This window comes from Alosa alosa, chromosome 18 (genome assembly GCF_017589495.1).
Source record: "Alosa alosa isolate M-15738 ecotype Scorff River chromosome 18, AALO_Geno_1.1, whole genome shotgun sequence".
NCBI classification, from domain to species: Eukaryota; Metazoa; Chordata; class Actinopteri; order Clupeiformes; family Clupeidae; genus Alosa; species Alosa alosa.
This window is the reverse complement of record NC_063206.1, coordinates 16,656,728-16,663,802: the sequence shown is the minus strand read 5'-3', so window position 1 is coordinate 16,663,802 and position 7,075 is coordinate 16,656,728. Positions and strand designations below refer to the sequence as shown.

Below are 7,075 nucleotides of genomic sequence, written 5' to 3'. Positions count from 1 at the left end.
CTATAAAATGTCCCTCTCCATTGTACTGTATAAAGCAAGCAAGAAAACAACTGTGAAGAATCCAGCAACCATCGTATTTGTGGTGAGGTTTTAAACTTCAAGTAATTTTGATTCAGCAAGAATTATTTACACATTTTCACATTTACTTTTAAATTATGCTCCTTCTGGGTGGGCAAAGTGACACATTTGTCTTCCTTGTGCAATGTTCAAAGGTTTGTTGAGAAGATTTTGTGTCTTTTTAAGTACAAGTACAACAACTGAATGCAGCCAACCCCAAGACCACACAGACACACACATACATGCCCACACACTTTTTTTATTTCTTTTTTTTTTTTATTATTGATGGCCATATGGATTACAGTCTGACAAATGAAAAGTTCCTGTTCTCCATGTTTACCCGCTTTCAGCCATGTGCATCAATTCAGCCAGTGTGGCCAGTACATTTGGGGGAGGTTACAGTTACATCTGGCATCTGTCTGTTCCTCATAAGATCATCCATGCAGCGCATGGCAGGCGTGTAGTCATATCCTAAAACAGCTGTTCTCCTGCACTGTGCAAATCTGTGAGACATTTGAAAAAAATCTATAAAAAGGTTATGGTATAAGACAGGGGTCTCCAAGTAAAATTACACGAGGCCCAGAAAACCAACCCTTCTCCCTTGCTAGGGTTCAAAAAGTGGATCTTTCCGACCTGTGAAGTGCCATGTGACGAAATACAGCAGCTGGTTGCTATGGTTATTACCAACTAGTTAGTCGTTTATACATAATTTCGCAAGTAGGATACAGTGGAAAAAAATTGTGTTGATGTGCTTAGGGGAACGTGATGTAGATGAGAGATACCTGACACGGCTTCAGGAAGCTTATTTTAACCTGTTTCAGAAACAGAAAACACAACTTTCTAAGTGTTTAGGGTGGATAAAGGCTTGCGGGTGTCAGGACACACCGACTCAGACAGAGAATACAGTTCAAGATTTTCAGATTTAATGATGCAAAGTTAAACAAGGAAGTTGCAGGCCCAAGGCTTAGCAAACACACAGGAGATACAATGTTAACGGAAATCCAGCAAAAGGTCCAAAGCACAGAAGATTCACTAAAGAGTTCAAGTCAAAAGGTAGTCCAAACAGATGAATAAACTTAACTGGAGTTTCCGGCAAAAACTGGTGTAAACGATGTGACGTTCGAAGCTGACGTTTCGAAACAGTGTCGAGCTTCCAAAACGCAAGTGTTTCGAAAAGTGTTTCGAAGTGTGGTTCAAAACGCCCATGTCACGTGACCATGGCTAAGTGAGGCTTCGTGGTGTTTCAATTTGGTTTGGACAGGTGGCACACTTACCGCGCGAGCCAATTACCCGAGTAAACACCTGTTTGATCTAAATTACAAAGTCCCAGAATGCTTAAAAGTCATTCAAACACATCCTATCTGTGTTTTTTTGTGAGGAGAGAGATTTTGAGAGATATAGCGACAAATAGCAATTGATAGTGCATTCTTGTGATTGATAGGTTAGTGATATAGATTAATTGACACGCTAGAGACAGACAGTGAGCCATAGTTTAGATAGATATAGTCTAGTGACCCTTTGAAATACTGGCAGGAGAGGAGAGTGGTTTATCCAAACCTAAGTGTGATGGCAAACAAATATTTGTGCATGCCAGCAACAAGTGTGCCTTGTGAAAGATTTTTTTCCTAGGCTGGGGAGGTTTATTCAAAAACAAGAAACAGATTAAATGCCAAGACGGCAGAACAACTGTTATTCCTAAATAAAAAATGATGTTGACATACAAAAAATGTGTTGTTTATTTTTCCCATGTTGAACCTGATTAGTCTAACCTGCTTCATTCATGTATCCTGTATTTCCCTACAACATGTTCCCAAAAAAAATGCTGGGCCATAAGCATAGCCTACATTTTAAAACCATTGTAGCATTTTCCTCTCCAGCATATTCCAAAGGATAATGTACTATGAAACTGAAATAACAAAACATCTTTAACTGGCAGATATAAAAATGTTCTAGTTACTGAAGGCATATACTAGTCTGAACTTTTTAAGCACCAGCAGGGAGTTGAACACCGGCCGAATGCAAGTATGTTAACCACTGAACCACTTAGCTATGAACGTAATCTTGCGTTCCATGTTGGCTATTTAGGCTATATTCTTCATCTGGAGCAGTTGTGTTTCACGGTCAAAATGTGATCACCATGGAGTTACGTGTGTCGGATTATTTCGAAGCCTCGACACAATTCCGGCGCAATTGCTTCGAACGTTTCATTGTTTCACAAAGCCTCGTTCTGCCCATCCCTATGTAAACGTGGGAAGTCAGGAGCACAAAGTTCTTGTGTCATACTGATGAGACCAGATACAGAGTACTGGGGAAGTGGGGTAAAAATAGAGCTTGAAACCAGAGAAACAGATGAAGGGAATTCAGTAATCAGGGGAAAGTGAATGGGAGACATGAACTGTGAGGGACTGATTGATGGGCGTGGCTGAGGGATTAGTTGAGTCTAAAGGTGAGTGACTGGGTGTGGCTACTAGGGAACTGGGTGTGGCTACTGGGGAACTGGGTGTGGCTACTGGGGAACCTGGCATGGCTGTGACAGCGGTAGGCCCCGCAGTGAAATGTGAACAGCATCAACAAGCACAAGGCTATGTTCGAAGGTAAGCAAACAAAAAATATCCATTAGTCTTCAGGACCAACTGTTTTCTAGAATATCTAGAATATATTGGTGAGTGTGGACAAAAACAGTTAAGGCTATCTTCATCTACTGTCCAGTTATCGTTCACAATAGGCTCATTTATAATTCTTCCATACAAAATCTACTCACCCTTCACATGTGCAATATAACTCGGGTATTTTTTCCTGATCTATTGTTATACACAGTCTGAGGTGTTTTTGTGTTTTTCATATATAGTGTTTTTCATATGGTACCCTGGAAATCCAGAGTTCTCGCGAGAGCACAATTTGAATTTGCTCAGCGAGTCGCTCTGGCATTCAGTAATGAGGCTCATTACCCATGCCCTTATAGCCGAGCTGTACCAATCACATCGGCATATCTGATATAGGCGGGCCAGAGGCGAGCTAAACAGATGACGACAGCGCTGCAACGTCGAAGTCCGGAATCAGTCGGTAAACATTGGTCGTAGTGTTATCCAGTTGTGTCAAAGTCCGGAATCAGTCAGTAAACATTGGTCGTAGTGTTATCCAATTACGTTCTGTGATGTTTTTGAAATGCATGCTTGGTGCCGCTCCTCGAGTTGGGTCATTTTCAGGGGCGTAGATTTGCGTGGGGACCGAAGGACGTGTCCACACCAATGTCAAATTACGACTGAAATGTCCCCACCAATATTCAGGTTGAAATGGGGGAAAAAAGCGCTCACATGCGCTACACAAAGAGTTGAATCATTTCTCACTTAAGTGCTGCGGATCATCTCGTACAGATCTTGTAATGTGCAGTAGCCTATAAGGGTAAATCGCGCTGATTTGAAGTTACCTATAATAACTACCAGTGAGCTGCAGCATGCAGCGCTTCAGCTTTACTTCACTACAAGCATGAAGTGCGTCCAAATTCACCCATTCTTCTCTGTTGAACTCCTCGAGAAGTAGGCTACTCATCACACGTGTCACATGAAAGAGCCTTTTCTCAGCTTTTAAACGGTGCTAGCTAGCCACTGTTTGCTGTGATAAACAGTTCGCGAGAAAAATAACTTCAAGAGATTTAATAATTATTCTCTGCGCCGTTCTCCACATCCATTCGTCTCGGTGGAATATCGTAGGCCTACACACTCTTCACGCAACACATGACAAACCATATATCAGAATAAACAGCAGACCTTACAGAACACAAAGGTGTAATGCATTCCGGTGTATAGTTAGCTGTTCCAGAGTAATCCGGTTTTGAAATAAATTATAGCAAAATTCAACATAAACAAAACTGAGCTGTGCTTACATCACCTAGATATCTGTAAATGTTAGAATCAGAGAATATACAGGCAGCTCACGGTTAAGAGTTTGTCAATGTAGCCTTAATGATTTCTTTTCACAAAATGCTAAGCATGCATGTATTTAAGTTTCTTAAAACTGAGCTGTGCTTAAATGGGCATGATTTCATAACAGACCAAATAGAAAATAAATGTTAAATATAGGCTGCATATCTGTAGCCTACATATTAAAATCAGATATAGGCTACACAGTGTAGTTAGATCAAGTTGGACAGTAGCATATTTTAATCATGGATAGTAGTTGGACAGTAGCACATTTTAATCATTTTATATATCTATAGTGGCTGGAGGGGGCTTTAGTAGTGTCCCCACCAAAGCTCAGACCAAACCTACGCCCTTGGTCATTTTTATTACTCAGTGCCAGACCCTTAATCTTTCGGATTTGGGTCTGGATTTTCATGCTTGAAAATTCATCTTCCCGTAGACCAGTGTTAAATTGTGTGTTATCCTAGAATTAAGTTACTGTAAGAAGGTGGAAAAAAAGCTCCAAATAAAACAACTTTAAAATAGTGATCAGTGTGCGGTGACTTTGATCTTTCACTTTTGGAAAATGCATACATATTCACCCGGGAATCACTTATCACAATAGTATTCAACAGTGTGAGTTTTGTGGCACCAATTGCGACTCGTTGCATAAAGTTGCAATAGTATTACATCTACTGGAGCTGAGTGAGAGTGAAATACCCTTCGTGAAACCTTACCTGAGACCTGCTGTCAGTCAGCCAGACACATGGGTTATCATCTAATCGATACAGATAACAACAGAAAGGATCTCTTGTTAAGGCTAAATGACAGATTTCAGGCTAAGGTTGCTCAACTCCTCTGGCAAGAAGGGCTGATGACTGGCAGCTGATTTACATGAGAAGCTGACAGTGGAAAATCCTCCCCAAAAACTGAGACTACCCTTGGCCTCTATAGAATATGTTTTTTCCTGTCTGGACTTAAATATAGTGATCCTGTCAAAAATGTATGTTTCTATGGTGTATGCTTAGGCTTATTCTTTTTATTTCACTTTATCATGGTGTCATAAAATGTCTGTATTTTCTAGGGAATAACCCCAGTCAACACACTGATGCTAATGCTAGTAAAGTCATCCATTTTCATCTCCAGAAAATGATGCATACTGTACATTGTAACCAAACTGTATGTTTATACTTTGACAAAGTAAAATAGTTGGGTAATGTGTCAATCTCCTGCTTTAAAGTATTAATTTGTCTATTTCTCAACTAGTTGGCTGGTAGCCTATGGTTAGCCTATTAGGGGTAGCCTATGGTTATAATTTCACAGGGCAATGTAACTTGACATGATGGTGAGACAATACACCTCAGATTGAATCTCTTAGTGAAACAAGATGTATTTGTCACAGTAAATATATGACACTGACAGATATGTTGCATATACTGTAGTGTGTAGGCTAGAGACTACACATGACAAGTATGACTTCACACAATAGACCAAATCCAAGTAAGGGACATTACCTGGCTATTTTTGGCCTCTGTCACTGCTTGCTCTTCACAGCCTGTCCACACATTGTGTGCCTCAAGATGCAGCTAAGGAAGGCCTGAGGGAGAGACAAAGTGGAGCATCAGAGAAGGAGAGGGAGAGAAACATCCCGTGAAGGTGTGAAATGTAAAAGTGTGATTTCAAGAGGCTTAGTAATTCACTAAACCTCTCTGGGTTTCTTTAGAGTAAATTTTTTAACGCTTTTCACTCTTTCTCTCCCCCCTCCCTTCTTGCTCTTTACTCAAACTATTTCCCCTCCCCTGTGCCCCAACCTTCCTCCCTTTTTTCTTCTCCCTCTCTCTTACTCTGCCTCTCTGTCTCTTTCTTACCCTTCCTCTTGCCATCTCTCTTTTACCTGTTCTCCCTCCCTCTCTTCATCTGCCGTTCGGCACCAAGTGGCGCGGTGTAATGAATGTACCGGCCCCGATCCATTAGCAGCCGAGGAGTGCTGCCATGCCAGGCGGCGACAGCTGCCCCGAGGCGTCCCTTGCTGTGGCAGGTCTGGCTGCAGAAATGCCACGCTGAACGTGCCCTCCAGCTTTCTCCATTTAGAAGTCCTGACCTTTAGACTCTCCACACACACTGCCTCTCTCCTCTTAAATCACTTTTCTTTCGCTCCCCCCTTGACATGGCAAAAAGGAAATGTGTCGCCTTGCATACAGTATGTGTTCGTTTTGTGTTGTTTGTTTTTTAATGGAATGGTACATGTAGATTAGCTTTGCTTTTGCATGCCGGCCTGTTCTGTTTGTGTCCATTAGAGAGCAAATTCAAGGGCATTTCTTTTGGAAGACATTTGAGCTATATGTCACTACAGAATCACTAAAGCACACATGGGCATTCTCAAAAATGTAGGTATGCTCAGAATGACTTGCGCATTCAGACCCTCACATTCAGGCGCCAAAAAGCACTGATAACTCTCAAGGTAATTGGGTGCACATACACTGTTGCAGTGCACATGGCAAGCCAGTTCTCCTCCATTCAAAACGTTTCACATTTGGAGGCCAAAACATGTCCAGGAAGTAATGGAGTTCTCCCTCACTGAGTCTGGCTGATGCAGACCGCTGGCCCTGGGAAAGAAACATTATTGTATCTGATTGAGACTTTGCCTTTCTTGGACCACAGTCAATTTCTTATGAATTCATCTCCAAGCACCTTATCTCCCTTTGTCAAAGCGTTCCCATCTCCTCAGTGAATTCTGCAGAAACAGTGGGATGTTGTAAATTACATTCTTTTTGACGAATAAATAATTTCCCTCTTGCCTCTTGCCTCTTGGCTTGAACTCTACTCTGCTCTGTTTCCTAGCAGAGATAGAAGAATGCAAGGAGCCATGGCTGTGAGATGATGAGAGTATTTGCAAAGCCCAAAAAGGACAGAGACCATCTCTCATACCTCCTGTTGGGGTAGTCCTACTTATAAGCCAAAGTAGGAGGCAAATCTCTTATCATATCACCAATGTTACAGTTGGTCGTTTATAAAAAAGCCCCCTGCCATTGCATGCTCCACAAAGACTCCTTAAAAGAGAAGTATTTGGCAGATAGTATCTTATGTTCATAGAGCCAAAGACTACTCATTCTGCAATA

The 7,075-nt window shown here is 41.5% G+C and overlaps 1 long non-coding RNA gene across 1 annotated transcript; it reads right to left on the bottom strand.

Moving 5' to 3' along the window:
- Positions 1-402: 402 nt before the first annotated feature.
- Positions 403-5,963, bottom strand: LOC125311157. Its single transcript, XR_007196453.1, has 3 exons — positions 5,851-5,963; positions 5,471-5,553; positions 403-560 (listed from the first exon to the last, which is right to left on the bottom strand). It is a non-coding gene; the product is annotated as an uncharacterized LOC125311157 (long non-coding RNA).
- Positions 5,964-7,075: the final 1,112 nt, after the last annotated feature.